Here is a 24790-nt window from a genome sequence, read left to right on the forward strand (position 1 = left end):
TTCTCATAGAACACTCAGAACGGCGTTCTGTCACCTTTTTTTGCAAAAAAAAAAAAAAGCTCCCTCTATTGGCTTTAGGAGTAGGCAATCTTGGCTCTTTTTTATGACTCGTGGACTTCAACTCCCAGAAATCCTGAGCCAGCCACGCTAAGGGGAAAGATAGAGATTTCCAAGCTGAGCCATGCTGGCTCAGGAATTCTGGGAGTTGAAGTCCTTGAGTCATAAAAGAGCCAAGGTTGCTTACCCTGTACTAGAGGACGGACATTAAAATTATTTACAAGGTTACTTCTTTAGGAACTAAACTTTTAGAATATAAAACAGCTAATTCAAAAAAGTCAACAGGAAAGAACCTCACATTTTTCATCTGCTTCTGTCTTTTGGAAGGTATAATTAGATAACAAAATAATCTATTTCCTATGTTAACATCTCTGCAATGAAATCAATAAAGGTAACAGGAAAGAAATGAGAAACATTTTGCTCAATGTAATATGTCTAATTTAGCTGATGTTAGAAAAAAATAGTATCTCTTGAAAACTATTTTGAATCTATAACCATCTATTACAACTAAACCACTTTAAATTAAACAATTCTTAAGAATGAAATGGACTTTACTTTTACTGTTTGGACTGTTGTGTGTTTTGAAAAATAGATTATTTAGAATCTAGTTATGTTGCACTTCAGTCTTTAAATAATTAACCTAGTATATACATAACAAAATATTATGTTTTCCATGGTGAGCTTAACATCAATAACAACATTTATTAAAAAGGCTAAAATAATTTCTGGTGGTATTATCTGTACATTAAAATTTTGTTTAGTCACAATCTTTCAAAAGATGTTGCATATGTGCATAAGTGCAGTCAGTAGCATATGCCTTTTTAAAAATATCAAACATGCAAAGAAACAAAAATAAGTCCAAAATATCTGTATTACATCCAGAAATGCCAACTTTGCAACCATTGTTTCTCATCTATAACTATGGCACCCTAAGGATACCTACATACATGCAAATGCTTCTCTGGGATCAGTAATGCAGCAGGGATTGCTTTTTCCTTCCAGTAACAGATTGCTGGGAAATACCAAACATGGCCTTGAGAATTACAATGTTTGTTGCAAATTTTTCTGGATGTGGTTGGAAAGAGGCTGTTTGGCGCCAGAGACCACTGCCATGAGGAACACAGCTGTGAGTCGGGGTTCAGAGCAGCTCCGGGTGGGGGCTCAGCATGGGCCACGGTGTGGAAACTGCAGGGAGGGGAATCCCCACAGCGGCTGTGGGAGGGGAATCCCCGCGGCATGTGGATCCGAGCCACAGGGGCGGGGGTGCAAAGGATGGGCGACACCGTAGCAAGACACCAGCATCGCTCCCAGTGACAGCACCTTTGAGTTCCGGCACCTTTTTTTTTTTTTTAGAAAAAAAGCACTGAATAAAGTTATTTAGGGGCAGCCCAAAAATCTAATGGAGGGATGGTTAATGCAATCACTTTTTGGATCCTCTTTGGATCGTCAATCATCTTCCAGGCATGATTACTCTTTTCTTTGTCACAAGCTAAAGCTGAAAGTGATGAAGTAGTCATCAGAGTGCTCCATCACAGGCCAAGCTTCCCATTTAGTGAGTGACTACAATCAATATTTCTGAAGCATCTTCAGCAATGCATAAAATTGGACATCAGGCTGGATGATTGCCAAATCAAGAGATATCCTTGATGTTTCAGGCATAGCAGTGACTGTCAATTGTGTTCAATCTTCTGACACACTGCTTCCAATGATGAGTTTCTCTACTACCAATAGGATAAGATTATGCTCAATCCTGACTCAGTTTGTTTCCTAAACCAGTCTGTCATTTCATTATTATCATAAATGTTTTGGATTTATATCCTGGGGGTTAATACCCAGTGACAAATGCCGCCAATAAATTGAATCCTGTTTGAAATGCATTTAGAGAGTTATTGGAAGAACCAGCAAATTACTGATTATCAGTTTATGATTGATGAGTCTGTTTCACCTCCTTTCTGTTAAGCAACACAGAGTCTAGCCAGATTCTACATTCACTATTTTAACTGAATTGTTTAAAAAGAGCATGGAGTCACTAACATGTCCTTCGAAAAGGCCAAGAAACAGATATATTCATGTGGTACATTTGTACCCCATGTTCTCATTCAAGAAGCTCAGAGCTGTTCACAGGGACTCTTCAACAGCTCTTATTCAGCCTGACATCAATAATGCAACATAATACTCTTCCAGGTCTTGCAAGAAAAACTTGACAAGATGCTGCATTAGCTCAAGTGGGATAAAATCAAGCATAGGAAGGAAAAATAGAAAACATGCCTTCAGCATGGCTAACAATTGTAGTATTATGATTAGCTTGATTTTTTTTCCTCCTAATTCCCCATGTATTCTTCCTTTAAAAATTAAAAAAGTTCTTTTTTCCCCTTTTTTTCTTATAGTGCCCTCATTTCTTTAGGTGAATTTTGGGCTTCATTTGGGGAGGAGGGGGGAAGGTAGTTTATAAAGTAGCCAGAATGTTATCAGTGCTGTTTTCTGCTACCCAGGTATATCTCCAGAGCCAGAGTTCCTTCGTGACATCCTTCTTTGAGATTCAGCTGATGAGTGAGACACAATTGGGGAAATGAGTGTATAATGGAACATGGGACACCCACAATCCATAAACCTATGGAGTGGAGTGGAGTGGAGTGGAGTGGAGTGGAGTGGAGTGGAGTGGAATGGAATGGAATGGAATGGAATGGAATAGAATAGAATAGAATAGAATAGAATAGAATAGAATAGAATAGAATAGAATAGAATAGAATAGAATAGAATAGAATAGAATAGAATAGAATAGAATAGAATAGAATAGAATAGAATAGAATAGAATAGAATAGAATAGAATAGAATAGCAGAGTTGGAAGGGACCTTGGAGGTTTTCTAGTCCAATTCCCTGCTCAGGCAGGAGTCCCTACAACATTTCGGACAGATGGCTTTCTCTTCTTGAAAGCCTCCGATGATGAAACACCAACAACATCTGAAGGCAGTCTGTTCCATTGGTTGATTGTTCTCAGGAAATTTCTCCTTATTTCCAGGTTGAATCTCTCCTTGATCACTTTCCATCCGTTATTCCTTGTCTGGCCTTCAGGTGCTTTGGAAAATAGGTTGACCCCCTTCCTCTCTGTGACAGCCCCTCAAATACTGGAACACTACTATCATGTCTCCCCTGGACCTTCTCTTCACTAGACTAGCCATACTCAGTTCCTGTAACTGTTCTTCATATGTTTTAGCCTCCAGTCCCCTAATCATCTTTGTTGCTCTTCTCTACACTTTGTCTACAGTCTCAACGTCTTTTTTTTTATAATGTAGAGACCAAAATTGGTTGCAGTATTCTACAGTAGGTGTGATCTTACTAAAGCTTTACAGAGTGGTATTAGTACTTCACGTTATCTTGATTGAATCCCTCTGTTAATGCAATTTAGGATTGCATTGGCTTTTTTGGCTGCCACTGCACACTGTTGGCTCATATTTAATTGATTGTGCCTATATGTGTACTTTCGGTTTTTGTTGCCTAAGTGTAAGACTTTACTTTTCTCTGTATTCATTTTGTTAGATAGGACCCAGTGTTCAAGTCTGTCAAGATCCCTCTGGATCTTGAGCCTATCATCTAGGGTGTTGGCTATTCCTGCCAGCTTAGTGTCATCTGCAAATTTGGTAAGTTTCCCTTCTATTCCCTCATCTAAGTCCTTTATGAAGATGTTGAAGAGTAGTGGACCTAGGACAGAACCTTGTGGACAGAACCCCACTGCTTACTTAGTACCATCTAAGCTACACAACACTACAGCCATTCATGAGAGTTTATCAAGCTGAATGTGTGGTACAAAATATTGCAACAGGAAGCAGTCATAAGTAGCAGAAGAGAAAAATATTCTCATGAGTATTGAAAAAATGAGAGAAATAACACTGGTTATTACCATTTTATAATGCAATTAACTGAGTGGAATCCTAAAACTGAATGATTATGAATGTGTCCTCTAGTTGTTAAAGATTGTCAGTCTTAAATACTGTCTCATGTCTATGGATATTTACCCATGTAGTATGGCTATATTACTATTATCCTTCTCATTTTTTTCTACTACCTTCTCTTACTGATACCAATATTATGATTATTACTTTGTTGTTTGTATGTACATTGAGAGCTTATGCACCAGAGACAAATTCCTTGTGTGTCCAATCACACTTGGCCAATAAAATATTCTACTAACCAGCAGTTTGCTGAAATATTTCAAGGCCAAGTCATAGTTAATATATTAAAAGTATTTTTAGTGCATTATGCCTTCCCCCCATTGAAACTGATACATTTAGCAGCAAAATATTTCAGATATTAAACGCAGATAAGTTTGTGCATCTGAATTGGGAATAATGCCACTTTTCAGGCTAGACAGTAGGGATTTTTTTTTTAAATCCCATTTATATCCCGCCCTTCTCCGAAGACTCAGGGCGGCTTACAATCTAAGCACAAATCAATGTGCTTAGCAATAGCCTTCATTCTATGTATATGCCTGCTTATTAGGGCTTTCGTTCCCCCCCCCCAAGCGGCATTATTACAAAGTCAGCTTATTGCCCCCAACAATCTGGATTTGGTCTCATAGTCACTGTTCAGAAGACCTGTTTTCCTACATCTGTATTTGATCCATATTAACCATTTAAAAACAATTTAATTTTTACATTAAAAACCACTCAAGAATTAGGCAAGAGGGGGAGGACATACTATCTAGAGTTTTAATATAAAATAGAAAAAAGAAGAATTATTCTTACTTAACTCAATTATATTACAAAGGATAAATTACTTTGCCTTCTAATTTTGTTTTATCCTTTATAATATGCATTTTAAAACCACCAGGCACATTTTTGTTCTTCAACCTGAAAAAAGGCTGTGGGGAATTTTGATCCAAGCAAAGCTCAAAGAAAGACCCAGAATGTATGTGTGAAAGGATCTATCTGGGCCAACAAAAATATTTAGTGTTGGTCTCAGCACTGTAATGGCTGCCACACAAACTAAGGATCAGACTCAGTGATCCTCACCCCTCCCAGGCATAAAATGAATCTATGACTCTGAAGTTAGCAATGACAGCAGAGTAAAATGAGAGACTCTCATTGTTCACATTGCTTTCTTCTCTTTCCAAACTCAGACTCAAAAAGATTTTCTGATTTTACAAAAATGGAGAAGATCGGGATAAAGTTTGTACCAGTTACCCATCATAATTTCTAACCATCGCAATAAATATATAGATCTCAACAATAAGGACTCTAAAGAAGTGCAATGAACAAACAGCTCCCCCAAAAATGGTGCAAATCATACCTAATACCAGAGCTTTTTTCCTCATAGAACGCTCAGAACGGAGTTTCAGCACCTTTTTTTGGATGGAACCTTGTAGGGTAGGCAAGGCAGGTTGTGAGTTCCGGCACCTTTTTCTTTTACAAAAAAAAAGCACTGCCTAATACCCTAGAAATACATCACAAACTGAAGAGTTGACCACTACCCTTAAACTATTTCACACTGATTTGACTAAAAGGAAATGTACATGGAATATAATCGAACTCTTGGAAAAGCATTATGGAAATTCACATCCCGACCTATAAGCTTCTGAAAGCGCATTCAACATTGCCATCCCTTCTGCAAGCACCCTCCACTTGCCCAAATGGAGCTTTAAATGTGCGCCCTTGCCCATTTCTCCTGTGGCCTGGTTTCGAACACATCACAGCCCTGTAGTGGGCCACAGCCCAGAGGTTGGGGGCTCGTTTTAAGGTTATGTGCTGATCACATTTCAGAAGGCAGTTATTTATAAAAGTAACGAAGTAATAAACTCACTGTACTCTTGCTGCTTTTTTTCTCATGTATGATACCTAATATGCAATGTGTTCTTCTTCTAGGTTGCCAGTTACTATAGCCAGCCAGGGACCTCTATGAATTAAGTTGCTATGCAGAGAAACTAAATGTGGCAATCGTGACTTCTTAAAGTCTTCAAATCTAGAACCTGCCTCTGGAAATTTAGGAAGCTAGTCTACAAAGTAAAAAAAGAAATTAGCTAGCACAGGAGGGGATTAGATAAAGCTACATCACATAGAGAAACAGCCTATCAAAGAGTAAGACAAACTCATTTCAATCTCTAATTATCCTTGAAATAGATAAGCAAACCAAAGTTTCAATTAAGGGTTCAATTACTCGACTTAAAATAGTGACTATACTAACATCCACTGGGGAATGGGAATAGCAAAACCTCTTTCCATGTGGAACTTACAGACCTGGGTGACAATTATCCTTGTTTGGCTGCAGTTCCCATCCCTTATCCTGGAACAGAACACTGAATACACACACTCCATTTCTTTATACAGGAGACAATACTGGGCAAAGGGGATGTCCATTGCCAGAACCTTCCTGCCCAGAATAGAGATGGCCACATATATCCTACTTCTCATCCCCACAGGATTTCTTCTGCAGCCGCCTCAATAGATATGACCTAAAGCCAAAATTTTCCTCTCTAATCTTCCTCTATTAGACAGAGCTGCATGTCTTTGAAGATAGCAAGTGGGAGGAACTGCTAAACATAACCTTTGATCCACATAATAAGATCAGAAATAGAAATATACTAGAGATCCCTGTTGAGGATATTGGTAAAAATCAATAGGCTCTTCTCTCATTTAACAAAACTGAGAGCTCTCTTTTTACCTGTACCCAGGAGTAGAGCAGTGATTTCTGAAGGGGAGCCTATATAAAAAAGAACAATGAGACATAGAGGAAATAGGTAAAATATTTTTGCAGTGCTTTATTCACCTTATCAATCCTCATCACGAGCTGTTTATATTGAATTGTATTAACACTGCACATTTCTGGAATGAACTGATGGGAGACAGTGATGCAGAGGATCCATATACGTAATTCAATTTTCATTGTACAAATCACTGGTATATTTTTAATATGAAGGCCTTAATATTGAATCAAACAAAAGTGGTTGGCTCAGGTTAACATTTTGGAAAGATGTTCAATGTAACATGAAGGCTATTTTTTTTTCATCTCTGTTTATAATTCACCTAAGTCCATATGACTCTATGTGCAAAAACACTTTTATAGAAAGATTTATTATGCATCTGACTTTATTTAGTTGAGAAATATGGTTTACCAGTAAGTATAGATAACAGCTTTCCTTTTCATACCAATCAGTGATGCAAAGGTAAGGATCTTAGTTACGAAGCATGGAAAAAATACATAATGAGGGTCAGGACTCTTAAGTCTCTAAAACAGAACAGAATGGGAAACAATCTGGTAACGAAAAGTTTGAATATGGGCTGAAGTAGCCAGGAGTTGTAGGGGAAAAACATCAGCTCAGAAAATTACAGGTGTTTCTATTCATTCCCACGACGTTAGGGAATGGCAGCAGGTGTAGGAACAGAGGGCCGTATCGATCTCAGGGAAGGTCTCTCCGCTGCTTACAAGCGGTGAGGCACTCCGACCCTCTGGCTCCGCCCCGAGGTCCCGGGAGTGAGGATGTGCAGCCTCCTGAGCTCCGGCTGGTGTACTTGAATGCCAGGTCTGTCGCTAACAAAGCTCTTCTCGTCCGTGATTTGGTCGAGGGTGAGCAGGCGGACCTGGCTTGCATCACGGAAACTTGGTTGAGCCCAGAGGGCGGTATTCCTCTGGTTGATCTTTGCCCACCAGGTTTCCGGGTGCTACACCGGCCTCGGGCTCAGGGTAGGGGTGGGGGAGTGGCTGTTGTTATGAGGGAGACCTTGTGTCCCCGGGAGGCCACCGTTCCCCAGATAGTCGGGTGTGAGTCTCTCTTTTTGAGATGCGGCCCTGGTGCGCAGTTGGGCTTGCTGCTGGTGTACCTTTCGCCTAGTCACGCAGCAGCAGCCCTGCCTGAGCTTCTCGATGTCCTCTCTGGGTTGGTGATTGAGTTCCCGAAACTTATAGTTTTGGGGGACTTCAATCTACCATCTCTGGGAGGATCATCTGAGTTGGCTCGGGAGTTCATGGCTTCCATGACGGCCATGGACCTGACGCAAGTAATTTCGGGACCGACTCATGAGGGAGGCCACACCCTTGACCTAGTTTTCTTATCTGGACGGTGGTTAGATGATCTTGGTGGGGGCTCCCCAATTGTTATGCCCCTGTCATGGACCGATCATCATCTCCTGCGGCTGGTCTTCCGTTTTGCCACCCCCCGCCGTGGGTGTGTGGAACCTATTAAATGGTACCACCCCAGACGCTTAATGGATCCCCAGAGGTTCCAGGCGGCGCTGGGGTCCCCACCTGCCTCCCTTGCTCACAGCTCGGCAGACGCCTTAGTGGAAGCCTGGGAAAGGGCAGCCACTGAGGCCCTTGACCGAGTTGTACCCCTGCGGCCCCTGACCCGGTGCATATCCCGTCGAGCTCCATGGTTCTCCGCGGAGCTCCGGGAGATGAAGTGTCGGAGACGGGGCCTAGAGAGCGGTTGGAGATCCAGCCGATCCGAATCCGACCGATTGCGGTTAAGAACCTATACTAGGTCTTATCTCGCTGCGATAAGGGAGGCGAGGTCTAACCACTTCGCCACCCTTATCGCGTCCGCAGATAATCGCCTGGCCGCCCTGTTTAGGGTGACTCGCTCCCTCCTGAATCAGGAGGTGAGGGAGGAACCCTTGCAGGGTCGTGCCGAGGAGTTTAACCAGCATCTGTCGGACAAAATCGCTCGGATTCGGACCGGTCTGGACTCTGACTAGGCAGAGTCTGTCGAGCAGGACACGGGCGGTCTTGTCGATATCACCTGGGAGGAGTTTGATTCTGTGACTCCGGAGGAAGTGGACAGGATCATGGGGAGGCTGAGCACCACCACATGTTTATTGGACCCGTGCCCTTCCTGGCTGGTCTATGCAGCCCGGGAGAGGACACGCAGCTGGTTCCAGGCAGTTATATCGGCTTCTTTGAGTGAGGGCAGCTTCCCCGCCGTCTTGAAAGAGGCGTTGGTGAGGCCCCTCCTCAAGAAGCCTGCCTTGGACCCAGCTGTATTGAACAACTTTCGTCCTGTCTCCAACCTTCGCTTTCTTGCGAAGGTTGTTGAGAGTGTGGTGGCACATCAGCTCCCTCTGGTCCTGGATGAAGCGGATTATCTAGACCCGTACCAATCGGGTTTCAGGCCCAGGTACAGCACGGAGACGGCATTGGTCGCGCTGGTGAATGATCTCTGGAGGTCTCGGGACAGGGGGCATTCCTCTGTCCTGGTCCTATTAGACCTCTCAGCGGCTTTCGATACCATCGACCATGGTATCCTGCTGCGGCGTCTCAGGGGATTGGGAGTGGGAGGCACAGTTTTACAGTGGTTCTCCTATCTCCAGGGACGCTCGCAGTCGGTGTTGGCAGGAGGGCAGAGGTCGACCGCGAGGTCTCTCATTTGTGGAGTTCCTCAGGGGTCGGTCCTCTCGCCTCTCCTGTTCAACATCTATATGAAACCGCTGGGTGAGATCATTCGTGGTTTTGGAGTTGGGTATCATCAGTATGCTGATGATACCCAACTTTTCTTTTCGACCCCAAACCACCCCAGTGATGCCCTCACCGTGATGTCCCGTTGCCTGGAGGCGGTTCGGGTCTGGATGGGGAGGAACAGACTTCAACTCAACCCCGACAAGACCGAGTGGCTTTGCATACCTTCATCCCAGGTTTATTCGGACATTCCACCTCTCGCTATGGGGGGTGAATTATTACCCCCCCGTAGATAGGGCTCGCAACTTGGGAGTCCTCCTAGATTCACGGCTCACTCTGGAAGACCACATAGCTGTGACTAGGGGGGCTTTCGCCCAGGTTCGCCTGGTGCGCCAGTTGCGGCCCTATCTAAGCCGGGATGATCTATGCACAGTCACTCACGCGCTCGTGACCTCTCGACAAGACTACTGCAACGCTCTCTACATGGGGCTGCCCTTGAGGACCACCCGGAAGCTCCAACTGGCACAGAATGCAGCCGCGAGAGTTGTGTTGGGAGTTTCCCGATACTCCCATGTCACACCTCTGCTCCGTGAGCTGCATTGGTTGCCAGTTGTCTTCCGGGTGAGATTCAAGGTACTAGTAATGGTGTTTAAAGCCCTACATGGCAGGGGTCCGGAGTACCTTAGGGAACACCTGCTGCCGGCGTCAACTTCCCTCCACCCTGTGCGTTCCCACAGAGAGGGACTCCTCAGGGTGCCACCGGTCAGAGAATGTAGATTGGTGGCCCCCACGGGAAGATCTTTCTCTGTGGGCGCCCCGGAGCTATGGAACCAGTTACCGGTTGAGCTCCGGACGGCGCCCGATCTTCGCTCCTTTCGCCGCGATCTGAAAACATACCTGTTCGGACAAGCCGGCCTGGCCTGAGGGGGGATTGGTGGGGTTTTTTATTATCATTTTATTGGGGGTTTTATTAATGTATCAACTGTTTTTATGGGCATGTATTTAATTATCTTTTAATTTTTGTAACTCTTGTTTTATTCTTGCCCTGTACACCGCCCTGAGTCCTTCGGGAGAAGGGCGGTATAGAAATATTAATAAATTAAATTAAATTAAATTAAATTATTTACGCTGACTCCCTTCGGGCCACATGTCCCAGAATGAAGCATATGCTATTTGATCATAACTACAGTTGCTTCAACATTTGGTAAGTACACTGAGCAGCCATTTCAGACAAGAGCCTTTCTCAGCCTTATTTGGGGATATCAAGGCCCTAGGGCAGAGAGACCCCATGTTTTATGCACAGACTTAGAAAAGGACAATTCTCTGAATCCACTTTTAGTTTTCATAAAAACTGTCATCCACCTGCGGCTTAAACATAACAGATGCCTATTTTGTTTGGCAATGGGAACTATCAGATACAATTTAAGACAAGGAATCTACTTAAGTGCAGATCAATTTGATTTAAACAGAAAAATGACATTTTCAATAGAAACAGTCCTCCCAGCTGCCTTAGTCTGGAAATTTATTTAATGCATGTTTCTTATGCTGACAAGCTCTAAGGGGGAAAGGAACATTCTTAAATTCAAAGATGTGTAAGGTAATCATTTACTTCAAGGAAACTTTCCATACTGTTCAAAGACCCCCTCAAACTCATTGCCTTGCATCACAGTTATGTGCAATTATATGTTACAGTATAACTGTGTGAAATTTTGATTACAATATGTATGTCACTTTTCTCCATTTACCCATAAAATGCAGTAAGTTACAAAGAAGCCAATCATTAGGCAATTTAAAAGCCTAAATTCCCCAGCTCCTAAAGAATGAAAATATTTTATCAGTTCCTAAGAGATGACACCAAGTGTTAAAAATGATTACTGGTAAACCTTTTCCCAGCAGATTCCTATATTTGTAAAATATATGGAAAACATTATCAGCTGAATTGTCCCCTCAAACTGGAATCTAATTTTTAAGTAGTCAAATATTTTGATTCATTTGGGTCTGCAATCTCCTATGTGGCCACCAAAAGAAATCTTATTTAATTAAGCAGTTTATATGGTTGCCCATCTCTCAAATATGGGTTAGTACTTTGAAATCTGAGAAATATATTCTAAACTGGGAAATAAAAAAAGTAAGTCAAGGACTACCTGTACTGCAACTTTGGTATGTTCCTTAAAAAAATGAGTAATTTAGAATAATTTTCCAGATAATTTTAAATAAGCTTTGTCAAAAAGAGGAAAGGGGCTAAAGAGACAGATACATACACATCAATCATCTGTTAATCCGTTCTAAGTTTTGCGCTACACTCTCTGAGTCAGTATGAAGAGATTGGATTCATATTACAGTATACATTATCTATAAATGACAAGGCATAGATGTAATAATGATTTGCTGGCTATAAGAAATCAGAACAGTATGAAAACAGGCTTTAACTATTTCAACAGTGAATTATTTATTGCCTAAAGGGTGTACACATGAAATCTTTCAGAGCACCCCATTTGTTCAGAATTCAGTCCACACATCTACACAAACCTGTCACAGTCCATGCATTCTGTAACTTTTGGGTCTTCCATAAAACTATTTCCATAGGAAAATAGTATCTCTCCCCCCCACCCGCCCCCGGGTGATGCACTAGGGAACTAGATGAGCCTGTCTAGTAATGGTTTGGGGAAATTGTAGTGGCTTCAATCTCAGTTGCATCCTAATACACTTTTTAAACTTATTGGTTATTTAAGTACTTTCAATTTTACACTGGACATCCAAAGTCACAATTCACAAGCTGGGTGGCCATACAAATTAAAAAATATATGTTATGCCAAATTTATCTACACCAGCTATATTGTCACCTCAAAAGTCAGTATAGCGACTAAGTCATAATTAATCCTCACTGCAATTTTCCTTGGCATTTTCTTTAGAGTTCCTCCCACTCCCACAAATTACTTCTGCAAGCTTTTGTGCGTGACATTGATATTTTGATTACAAAGGCAGAATAATACTCAGTTTTAAGTTTTGTTAGATAGAACATGAGCATAAGAAAGGCTGAGTGCCAAAGAATGGAGGCCTTTGAACTATGGTGCTGGAGAAGACTCCTACGAGTCCCTCGGACTGCAAGGTGATCAAACCGGTCAGTCCTAGAGGAGATCAACCCTGACTGCTCTTTAGAAGGCCAGATCCTGAAGTTGAAACTCAAAATACTTTGGCCACCTAATGAGAAGGAAGGACTCACTGGAGAAGAGCCTAATGCTGGGAAAGATTGAGGGCAAGAGAAGAAGGGGACGACAGAGAATGAGGTGGCTAGATGGAGTCACTGAAGCAGTAGGCGTGAGCTTAAATGGACTCCAGAGGATGGTAGAGGACAGGAAGGCCTGGAGGAACATTGTCCATGGGGTCGCGATGGGTTGGACACGACTTCGCAACTAACAACAACAACAGATATAGCATGTTTATATCTATGGATATCTGTTATATTTGTTTTTTGGTGCTGTGATGCTTCTTTAAAATTATATAAAATAGTTTCTGTATTTGTTCGGTTAAGGTGCTGGTCTAGAAAGCAGATGTCTTCTAGTCCAGCCTTAGCCCTGAAAGCCAACTGGGCAACTTTGGGTCAGTCATCTCCTTCAGTCCAACCTACCTCTCACAAGATTGATGTGGGTAAAAATGAAGTAAGAAGGAACATTATGTATTCTTTATTCTATTCTGTATGCATTAAGTTATTTATAAAAGTAATAAGGGTGGGATAAAAAAAATCTAAAACATTTTGATGTTGACAGTTTGGTACCAGAAAAAGTTCAATTGTGGTAGTGGAGCTCACATTCTGCTGATTAATATATCTACATTATGTCATTTGTTGAAAATATCCTGAATGTACAGAATGGAAGCATGCCAGTTCTTGACATGTGGCTCTCCCAGGGTATCTCAGCTTAAACTTTAACACATGTTGCTCTGGAGCAAAGAACAGAAATAAAGTGTTCTGCTGCTTCCTTAGCCAATATATAAATATTGGTTATTTTACCTAGATGCATATAACCAGATTCACTTATAAACACTTCAGGTAAATGAGGTCTCCAGAAAATAATCTCACAAAATAGTATTAATGATCTTTAATCTTTATTGATTATTGATTAGCCCTTGGGCCATATGAAAGTGCAAAGTTCCAGCAACAAATTGTTACTAAAATTTGATAAAGGCAATTTAAAATGGAATTTGATAAAATACAATTTAAAATGGAATTAAAATAAAATACAATTTAAGATGAAATAGTAATAAAATACAATCTAAAATGAAATTGTAATAATGTACAATAATTTAAGATATAGATAAAATATGATAACATTATATTTCGGAGTCGCCCTTGCAATCTACCCCAATCAGTCCCACATATGCAGATCTCAACCGGATCATTTTGTTTAAGTACTGTGCTACGTTAAATGTTATTTTCACGTTCTGGCCGGACATAAGGTAAGTTATTTTAATATGGGGATCCCAATGGGTTATTCGTTTGGTATATAGACCAAGATACCTGTCTCTCACCCTCTTATACAGGCAACAGTCAGATAGGATGTGAGCCAGGTCCTTTACCTCTGCCACTCTGCAAATGCAGAGACGCTCATTGTACGGTATAGCATGAAATCTCCCATATCTGACCATTGTGTCAAGCTGTTTGAATCTTGCTCTCGTAAATATCTCCATTAATGATCACTACCAATCAGTAGGACCTTTGCGCCTGCTAGCTGGAATCAGCATATTTCCATATGTCAATTACAGGAGAATAAGAGTGGGAAAGGGCTGCTTCCACCTCCTGCTTGAGAACACCCAGAAGCATGTGGCTGACCACTGTGAAAAGCAAGGGGATGGACTAAAATGGGCCTTAATCCAGATTAGTTCTTCTTTGTGTTCATATCTCAAATGAACTCAAGTACACCAAGCTGAATGGCTTCAAGAACTATTTTGGCACCAGAGTTGTTCCAGAAGGATGCAAGTATTATCAAAAGAATTGGCACTGAATATCCAGTGGCAAGTCATTCTGGCATAAGTTGACGCACCCATGTGACCAGATGTGGTTTTATAACATTTTTTTGCAGCAGCTGTTAATTGTATTACCACGGTCATTAAGTGAATCCATATTATTAAGTGAATGCTTCCCAGAGTCCCTTGCCAGATTACTGAGAGCTCAGCCGTGCATTACTACTCCGTAGACTAAAATTTCAAAATAAGAGCTTGCACAGCAAGGTGACGAGATCCTGGTTTAAGATGGGTTTAGGGGTATTTTATAGTTTTGTATTAATTTTATTGAATAGGGCTGTAGTATTTAATATTTTTAATTTTTGTACATTGTATTTTATTGCATTGCCCTGTACACTGCCCTGAGTCCTTCGGGAGAAGGGCAGTATATAAATAAAATAAAATAAAATAAAATAAAATAAAATAAAATAAAATAAAATAAAATAAACATAAATAAATAAATAAATAAATAAATAAATAAATAAATAAATAAATAAATAAGAAAGATAAAACTGGCTCCAAAGCTGCTCATTTCCTTCAAAAGGATCCAAATCTTGGGAAGTCATCTACATTAGTCTGGATCTAACGCAGCTTATTTCCTCCCTGTTCTTTTCAAAAGCAGCAGATGGTGTAACTAAAAACAAAGATAGGTTCATACACTTACTGCCTCAGTTAAGTACAAACTGACAGAATCCGTTTTTCCGTTCCCTATTTAAATCTGCTCTTTCGCATTAACGAACTGCCCAGATCAGGGCAATTATCTTGTTGGTTTGGTTAGGTTCAGACAAATTGGTTGTCACGTTTTCTTACACCACTTGTTACAGAAGTTGAAAAAAGCCAACATCAGCCAAATATAATCTATGTGAGCTGTCTACTACAGTCCATCACTGAGATTCACTTCTCCAAGAAAGGCAATGTAGGCCATGGAACCCGGTCCAATTTCTGGTCACTCCAGTTCCATGCTTTGTACATAGATTTGCAAGCCATTCATAACATTAGCCATCATTGAGGGAAATGAAACAGACAACCAATGGGAGGGGGAGATTAATAACTTAAGACTCAGCTGCTGAGAGGATCTGACAACTTTGTGGAAGGGACAAAATAAAGTAACTCAGTGCAAAACAAAAATCGGGCTTTTTTCCTCAAGACTTTCTTTTCCTTCTTCTCTGCTTAGTGAGAGGACAGAATTAGTTAAAAAATCAAGACATTTCTTGCATTTAAGCAACACATTAAACCTGGTCAGTTTTAATTTGGGTTTAAAGAGAACATCTTTCTTGGTTCACCCAATACAATCAACAATATCCTAGCTAGGATCTTCTAAGATGTTGTTGTAAGCTCTGGGGTGATGTAAACCACCGAGGAGTCATTGGATAGATGGGTGGCAAATAATTTTCATAAAAAAAAAATAAGACACCAAACACCTAATTAAGGTGTAAATTAAATTAGAACCTTCAGTGAGTACTAATTAGCAGGACGTATAACCAGTGGCATCAATGGTTGGAGTAAGCCAAACCGTTTTAGTTTATAATACCAGCACTAAATAAAAAGCATGACCGTGAGAGTAATGAAACGTTCAAAAACGAACTCTCAAGCTCAGAGAATAAACCTTCACCCTCATCCTACACCCAAGCTACAGATATTTGCCAATATTGCAAAGATGACAGTGTTAATATCAGCAATGTAATAATAATAAAAGATAATGGTGTTGGCCTCTATCCTACTGATTCCCTCCAGAGATTGGGGCACAAATCAAACATCCAAATCTCCACTACAGAATTAAAAAAAACAAAAATGGAATGTGACTTCTTTTCTCTTATGAGATGTTCCCTTAACTGAAGCTATTATGAGATTTGGTTATTGTCTAATTCAGATAACTACCCCATCCAACAACAGATATTTCAGGACATCTGGAGAACGAATCTCTTCCGATGTCAACAAACAGAATTTGCCATCCGTTGTTTTTTTCCCCCCAGAGGTTTGTGGAGAGTTAATATTAAAAGGTTAGGAATCAAAACAACCACTAGACAGGATACATGCATAATAGATTATTCCGTCATACTTAGATAGGAAGAAAATTAACTCAAGGGAAATATTCCAAATACACAAACCATCTTTAGGAGAAAACATTAAAGCAACATCTATCGTCCACAACCATCCTTGCAACTGGTTCGTGTCCAACCATACTCTCATGGTAGCTAGAATAATATGGAATGAATGAATGAATGAACCTTTATTGTCAAAGTACAACCATGTATACATTGAGATTAGCTGAGTCTCCCTTCGTGCTCCCACCCCCCCAACTCACAGTGACAACAAACCCTCCATCTTATTATACCATGTGAACTAATTGCACCACACACCGGCCTCACAAGCTGAAAGCAAGCAATGAGAAGTGATGCAAATATATGGTAGAACATAATGAAATGAGTTTTCAAAAGAAAATTAATTTTAATAGGAAGAAATATAAGGTCATGAACAAGGAACCCAAATAAACGTAGCTGCAGAAAATGGTAGATAATGAATGGAACGGGATCACTCGCTCAGGAATTGTTAATAATGTGTGGTCACAAAGTAGAAAATACATTTTAGATCTAATTAGGAAGTGTTTCAAGTAGAGATTGATAACATCATAATAGTTTTAGTGCAATATGTGAAAATATCCATTTTGGTTAGCACTATGTGCAAATTAGGCCATATATAAACTAAAATATAACAATGCTAGTCAGAAATAAAACTGAACAGGCAGTCTGTGCTGAATTTAAAAGTACACCCTTGAAAGTCAAGGTTTTATCATGAAGACAGCATAGTCTTTCTCCCTCAGATTCTACTCAAGTTCATTGCTTATGCAAGGCAGATATATATCCCATGGGAGTTTTGGTTTGGGTTTGGTTTTCCCTCTGCAAAATGTACAACAAAAATAAGCATGCCATGATGCAACTTCAAGCCAGAAGGGATATTTACACATTTATTTGAAACTGAAAACTATTTAGAGTTCTAGTTTTAAAATATGCACATCTTTTAAAAGAGAAGCAATGTAAAAAGTAGTTAGCTCTCACGTAATTACTCTTCTTCAGATAGCAGCCAGCTCGAGCCTACTTGCTGGCCCAGAGTTTCACATAAAATCTGTTCTCTCAGCCTTCCCCCTCTATGTTTTGAGACACTGCATTCACCAACCATGATCCTTGCACTATGAGGACCCAGATTGTTGGGGGCAATTAAGCTGACTTTGTAATAATGCCGCTTGGGGGTGTGTGAAAGCCCTAATAAGCAGGCATATACATAGAATGAAGGCTACTGCTAAGCTTGTAAGCCGCCCTGAGTCTTCGGAGAAGGGCGGGATATAAATGGAATTAAAATAAAAAAAAAAATAAAAAATAGCTATAGAAGACACCCATCAGTCCTTTTTCAAGTATGTTCAGTCAAATGTGGCTCTGCCCACTTTCCTTAAACACAAAATCTGATCATTTATTTGGAGGTAAATGGGTTTTCTTCATATAAAGAATTATATTTGGATCATTTCTATTACTTGTTTACCAGCTTAAATTCTTTATCAGTACATACAATCTTCAAGCTGTGTGTGTGTGTGTGTGTGTGTGTGTGTGTAATTTGGCCAAATACTCCCTAGCAAAATTCATTTCTCCAAGAGCCAAAAATTAGAATAGGGTTTAAGTTTAAGTTTAAGTTTTATTTAATTTGTATACCGCCCTTCTCCTTGGTAGGGACTCAGGGCGGTTCACAGGGCATATATAAAAAAGACAATACAAAAATTAAAAAAGATTAAACCCATGCCCAATTAAAACAGTAACACAAATCTAAAACAACAAATTAAAACCCATAATCCCCCGTCAGGCCAGACCAGCCATTTCAAATAGGTGGGTCTTCAGGCCACGACGGAAAGTTTGGAGGTCTGATGCCGTCCGGAGCTCTACCGGCAGTTGGTTCCATAATGCCGGAGCGCCCACAGAGAAGGCCCTCCCCCTGGGGGCCACCAGTCGGCATTCCTTGACTGGCGGCACCCTGAGGAGGCCCTCTCTGTGGGAACGCACAGGGCGGAGGGGAGTTGATGCCGGCAGCAGGTGGTCCCTGAGGTATCCCGGACCCATGCCATGTAGGGACTTAAAGATCGTAACCAAAACCTTGAACCTAGATGTTTCACTTTTTAATAGCTTCAAAATAAGTACTATCATAACTGTTACTATTTTATTTTGAGAAAGTTCATTCATCATACAGTAAGCAATGATGAAAGATAACTGTCCACAAACCAAAACATCACACACAAGTCTTCCCTTTTTGCAATTGTTCATTCTCTTGCTCCATGAAACTGAGCATATATAAGTGTGTGCAACTTTTTATTCAGTATACTAAAGAAATAATGTGCAAATTTGGCTATTCGAGCTTGCCGGCCTGGACTGAGGGTTTTGGGTTAAGGTTTTAATTTTAATTATTTTGGGGCTATTTAATTTAATTTTATTTTAACCTGTATATATTGTACTGTTTTAATTTGCCCTGTAAACCGCCCTGAGTCCCTCGGGAAAAGGGTGGTATATAAATCGAAATAAATAAATAAATAAATTGTCGACACAGATTGCACATGCTGCTACATTTGTATCCAATGAAGTATGAATTTCTGAGCTCCATAACCTTATCATGTGCTGCAAATCCAAATGTACAGAAATGCAACTGATTTGATCATTGACAGTATAGTGAAGTCAGCAAGGGAATGAGTAATTTACTGCTATTGTCAACCGAAGTGCATCGAAGTACAGTATGGCTTCACTTAGTACAATTCCAGTCGTCATTCTGAAAAACACTGCCCTTGAGAGACCACTTGAATTATATTAACTGGCAGGATAAAAAGCCCAGAAGCCTGTGGAAGGATAGCCATGATAAAACCAGAATGCCAGCTTTTTTTCTTCTTCTTTTTCTTGGAAGTATGAAGAACACTGATTTGGCAAAGCCTCAGTGACAGACGTAAGTTAGCAAAATATAAAAACAACTAACATCATCTATTTACTCAAGCCCATTCTATACTAAATCCTTCTTTGTGATTTACTGACCTCATAAGAGTTGAATAAGAAAAAAAAAGCAGGGATTGAATGAAGCTATAATTCAACATGGAAGGCAAAGCAGATTTGTCACACAGTGTTAAAAATAAGAACCAGACTGTCTTAACTGAAGTGACCCAAAATAAAACAAATGAACTAAAATTATGGTGGTTTTATTTTCATTTTTAACTTGTACTACTCTTCTGTCTGCTTCCATTTAAAGGTAAAATGCAGTGTAGTAACTAAACAGACACATACATAGAACTTAGGAAGGAAGTTAGATCTGGTCAGCAGTTTCATAAACATATACTTCATTATTTTTTCTTTCCGTCACTTCATATGAAAACTGTAACACTAAACAATGAGCCAAACATGACATCATCTTGGGATAAAGATGTTGTACTGTACTAGAGATAGATAAAATGGGGCCTACTTTCAAAACCAACATCTCTATGAAGTAACAGTAGTTACATTTGACTGTTAAACACATCAGGACTCAACAAGTCAGGGATGGGAGTCTTGTGCTGGTAAATGTAATTGTGCCTACGTTGAAAGATTTTCATTGTCCAAAATTGTTTTTTCCCCCCTGCTCTAGCTAGCTCTTCTGAAATATTTAAATTTTCATTAAGTGGCCATTGTTCAAAAGGGTCTCAGCAACACAGAATAGTTTCATTTCAAGACTGGATCTGAATTCATCTGATGTTCATGAAACATGGTGAAATCATACATTTGAAGTGTGGAACTTATCCTCGTTGTATAAATCACCTACAGGTAACCAGGAGTTGCTCAGAGTCCTTGGAAGTCTCCTATATATCCCAGTCTACCGACTACACTGGGAATAGCACCCACCTGTTGTTCTGCTCCCTCCATCCAAAGTGGCTCCTCTCTCATGTTCCTGCTTCTACTGCAATATATCGGAGAAGATGATTTAGGGAAATTGTCTACACTGTTCCCAAGCAAAATGACTGGCAGATGGGTGATAGGAGAAGACGCACGCCACGTGACTCAACTCTCCATTACAGGCTTTTCTTCCATTGCCAAACCATTCATGCATTCATCCATTCTTTCATAGATACTATAGATCGAAAAAACTAGTTAGCTAGTTGCTTTGATTTATTCATTAAGACTTATATATCTACCTATATTGAAACCACAATCCTGGACAGCACACAAGCGGTAAAAACAACAGAAACCCACAAACCATCAGAATAAAAATCTAATAAAAAAAATCTATTAAAAACTCATGGCACCCAGAGCAGAACTCTCCCACACATCCACACTGTGCCTTTGCTTCAGGCTCACCCCACTCCAACACTCATGGGAACAGGCCTTATAGAAGAGTGGGGGACTGGCAAGTCTCTGGGGGGAAGGGTGTTCTACAGATAGTAGTTCCAGAGTGAGCTACCAGAACACAAACACTATTTTAAAAATTACCAAATAAATAGATTGGCATCATCATATTAAGGGCTGACACACTCAGAACAGAAGATATTCAATCAAAAAGTCTAGATGAACAAGTATATTTATAATTAATGCCAAAATAACTAGGGTCAGTGCCAACCCTAGACAAAATAAAATCCATTATTGGGGCATGTGTCTCAAGAAAGCTATCTCTTGAGTTGCTGCGTAGCGAACATCTGATAATCCATCTCCATTCAATCTTGACTGCTGGGCAGGCAGAAAAGAAGCTTTTTCGGATAACCAAATCCCAAGCTGCACTAGGCTTTATATTAACTGCAGTCTTCTCTTCATTGCTAAGATCTAGCAGGAGAAAACAGGCATAAAGCAATAGCGGGTAGAACTAGTGGCATTTTAATTATCTATTTATGTAGTCCTGGCTTAGCAACCACAATTGGACCCAACAACTCGGTCATTAAGTGAAGCAATTATTAAGTAAAAAATCATATGACTGTGCTTACAATATTACAACTTTTGTTTGCTTTAGCGTCAGAAGGATATCACCCCAGCTAACTGAGCTCAAATGGTAGCAAAGGATTTCAGGACTCAGCTCATAAAGAAGCTGGGTAAATCTTATAGCCCATTTTCTCCACTTCCCAAACTTTTGGAATGTTCACCTCAATGCTGAGATAATTAGAAAAAAGAGAATTAATGTTTGCATTTACATTCATTGGAGAGGAAGGGATTACAAGCGAGTAAACAGGCACACAGTGGGAAATACATATTGAAAGGAATATGCCAGGATGTTTGCCCAACATCTTCCTTGCCTGTTGCTTAGGAGGTAAAAGAAGTCTCTTAATATGAAACTGATTAGGACAGGGTTGTCAAACTACCGGCCCATGGGCCCAACGCGTCATGCGGAAACTGCGCCCACCCCATTGCCGGCAATGGCAAAACAGTGCCGATACGTTCCGCAATGACATGTCTGGATTAGGGTGTTAGTTTCAGAGAGCTGCAAAAAGGCAGACAATTCTAATCAACTAATTTAAGGCACAGAGAACTTGTTAACATGCAGTTAGCACTTTTTAGGGAGCTTTGCAATGGGGAAAAAGCAACTCAGGAAGAGTGAGCTTATTTAAGCAATCTCTCTACCCTTTCGGGAGACGGTGGAATGGGTAAGACACAAAACAATCCATACAAACTGTAATGGTTTTGTGACAGAGAGACATGCTACAAAGATTATAAATGGCACTGGTTGGAAGTTAAGTTTTCATCACTGCTGCAACTGCAAATGATTGCTACCTGAGGCAGTCACTAAATGAGAACTACCTATATCTAGAGATAGAGGAGGCAGCTATGTGTGTACATGAGAGCATTCATCAATTGGCAGATTTCTGAGATATAAATTCATCATCTGTTGCCATGTATGATTCTCAGGGACAAAAAGGTTGTTTGCTACTTTTGCATCTGTACCTGAGAGAGAGAATTAGTCTTTGTAATTCTCCCACCTCAGGCACAATCAGTGTTTCCATGTTTACAGGAAGTCCTCAACTTATGATGGATCCCCCCCCAAAGTTATTAATTCAAAATTGCCCTCCAATGGTCATGTTGCCACTACCGATAAGGATTTACAGTCATCTCCAACATGATCCCAGAGTGACATGACCACGTTTTAGGATGTTTTTAGCATTTACGCCATATACGGTTTTCGACAAAAAAAACACCCATCCCTTAGCAAACAATGGTTTCTTCTTCAATCACAGCATTCACTTGACAATTTGAAATAATTTTGCATTTCTGAAAGGTTTGTCATAGCTCAGTTTTGCTCCATGGTTGTGCTTGTGTATTCTACTATATGGCGTTACCCTTGAAGATTATTTGGAAATTACATCTGGTCCAAAATAGTGATGCAAGCAATAATGAACACTTCTTATGCCCATATTATATGAGTGCAATGGCTGCCAGTCAATGTCCACGTGCAATTCAAGATGCTGGTCATCATCTATAATGCCCTTCATAGCATAAGGCTTGGTTATTTACAGAACCACCTATCTCTAATCATTTATGCCCAACTAACATGCAATGGAACATATTTTCCAAATTCCTCATCCAGTCTACAAGTCCTGCATCTCCTGATGTCTCTTATTCAAGCAGTAACAAGATCTAACCCTACTTAGTTTTTTTTCTGTATCAGCAAAGGTCCTCTACTGGGGTCCCTGACCAGGAAGACCATGTACAATAAGGAATGTGACATAGTGTTGCCCTACCAGGTTTAAATTATTTTGGACAAGTCCATATTTTACCCACACAAACACCACCTACATTTCTTCATATGTAAGAGGGCACCACATTGCTAAACCACATCTCCACCGAATGAAGGCAGATATGCACGTTCCAGGATAATGTTGCAGGATCCAAACTGGGTTGGTCACCAGGATCAGTGATTTATTTTCCCATCTTTTGGACTCATGCTGTAGCCCATCCAGCACGAAGACTACACCTCTGGTCCTGGTGATCGATCCAGATTGAATCCTATATCTCCATCTCTCACGCTAATTTTCTTTGTTCATCTCAGTGCTTTTTTTGTAAAAGAAAAAGGTGCCAGAACTCACACATCATACAACCCGCCTTGCCTACCCTACAAGGTTCCATCCAAAAAAGGTGCCGGAACTCCGTTCTGAGCGTTCTATGAGAAAAAAAAGCCCTGGTTCATCTAGCATGGCCTGAGTCCTGAAGCCTGAATTGGTTGCAGCTCAGCCTATACTTCATACAGTGGTGGGATTCAAATATGTGAACAACTGGTTCTCTGTGTGGATGCTGCTTCCGGAAGTCCATTCTGGGCCTGGGCAACAAAAAAATTAGCTACCGGTTCTGCCGAACTGGTGCGAACTGGCTGAATCCCACCACTGACTCCATGCCTAAAAACATTTCTTAGGTAAGGCATGTCATACAGCCTCAAGGAGAAAGAGGTAGAAATTTCAGGATAAATTATACCACTGTCCAGCTAGTTTCATAAGGAATTTTCCAGATGGGTAACCATTGCCTTTTTTTCCTAAACTCATCTGTAGAAATAACACTCACAATATTATTGAGAACTACAATTCTATTAACTCTGACAAATGCAAAGATAAGCACGCTCATTTAACAACCTTTCCCCTTCTGGTGCCTCCAACAGCAGTTGGCTAGAGTGCTGGGAATTATACTCCAGTAATGTCTGGAGGGACAGCAAGCTGGGAAAGGGAAAGGCTACTTCAAAACTGAAGGTTTCAGGAAATAGGAACTGTACAAACATGTTAAAGGGAGAAAGCAAGACTGAGAACTACAAATAACACAAATGTCATCTTCTCACAAATACATTTATATAGGCCAGACATGTCAAACACAAGGCCTGGGGGCCAGATCCGGCCCGCGAAGTGGTTTCATGTGGCCCGCGAAGCCATCCTGGAAACAGTGAGGGAACGGCCCCCACTGCCTTGGCCCTGGCCCAGAGACCCTCCTTCTGCCAGAGACCCTCAGATCTGTCCCACTCCTGCCCAGGCCCCCATAGGCACCCTTGATGCGAACGATGTAGAGCTGGCCATGCCCACCCAGTAGACTACACTCACTTTAGCCACGCCCACCCAGTAGGCTACGCCCACCCAGGCCACACCCACCCGGCCCCCTGAGGGCAACCGCAATGCTGATGCGGCCCTCAATGAAATTGAGTTTGACACCCCTGATATAGGCAATTGTTTCTCCACCACATTTTCAACTCAGCTTGCTTGCTAGCTCTTTGCAGGGCAGGAGGGTGATGCAAAGATATTACTGAATGATTACTACAGTTATTTCTTGAACTTTTAACCAATGTTAAAAACATGCATTTGGCATGTGATGCTTATTAGCCATGTGGAGATCCGTGCTAGAGCACAGA

At 40.8% G+C, this 24790-nt stretch overlaps 1 protein-coding gene across 4 annotated transcripts in view; it reads right to left on the reverse strand.

Annotated features, from left to right (window-relative positions):
- The window catches only part of TSPAN18 (tetraspanin 18), a 198954-nt gene that overhangs the window by 172353 nt on the left and 1811 nt on the right, over positions 1–24790 (reverse strand). The window contains exon 2 of one of the 4 annotated variants that reach the window (XM_081324716.1): positions 6713–6751. The exons of the other annotated variants lie outside the window; for them this stretch is intronic. The gene's annotated coding sequence lies outside the window, so the exon portion shown is untranslated. The remainder of the gene's footprint in view (positions 1–6712; positions 6752–24790) is intronic. 4 annotated transcript variants of the gene reach the window in all.

Source organism: Vipera berus, assembly GCF_964194415.1.
Source record: "Vipera berus genome assembly, chromosome: 1".
NCBI lineage: Eukaryota > Metazoa > Chordata > Lepidosauria > Squamata > Viperidae > Vipera > Vipera berus.